This window comes from Penaeus monodon, chromosome 32, assembly GCF_015228065.2.
Source record: "Penaeus monodon isolate SGIC_2016 chromosome 32, NSTDA_Pmon_1, whole genome shotgun sequence".
In the NCBI taxonomy this organism is placed as follows: domain Eukaryota; kingdom Metazoa; phylum Arthropoda; class Malacostraca; order Decapoda; family Penaeidae; genus Penaeus; species Penaeus monodon.
In genome coordinates, this window is record NC_051417.1 from 29,962,479 (window position 1) to 29,962,889 (window position 411).

The 411-nt window shown below is 33.6% G+C and overlaps 1 protein-coding gene across 2 annotated transcripts in view; it reads right to left on the reverse strand.

The window, feature by feature from the left end:
- The window catches only part of LOC119593791 (zinc finger protein rotund-like), a 160,011-nt gene that overhangs the window by 57,059 nt on the left and 102,541 nt on the right, over positions 1–411 (reverse strand). The gene's annotated exons all lie outside the window — the stretch shown is intronic.

The window sequence follows — 411 nt, forward strand, 5'->3', positions numbered from 1 at the left end:
AAGTAAAACTCAGCACTATTAGAATCTTCATCACCAAATTAAACAAACAGATCTTCGAGTCACTCTAACAATATCCTTCACCTTTCAGTAAACTTTTACGCGTCATTGGTTACTAGTTATTTCAATAACACGAACTTAATCACCAGGGAGATAACTATTTGTAAAACAATAATTAACTAAAGCCTGTATTTAATTTCATCAGCAACATAACGATCGCAAACCATTTTCCCCAAGATTACAAGAAAATTGAATGAACACTTTATCATAATTCATAAACCAACAACGGAAAAAAGGAAAACAAACAGCAGGCAAGAAGACACTGCAAACCTAGCTACGAGTTCTATTAAGAAAGCAGAAGGATTAACACTGACATCACAACCAATTCTTACACCTACACTAACAATACTCAAG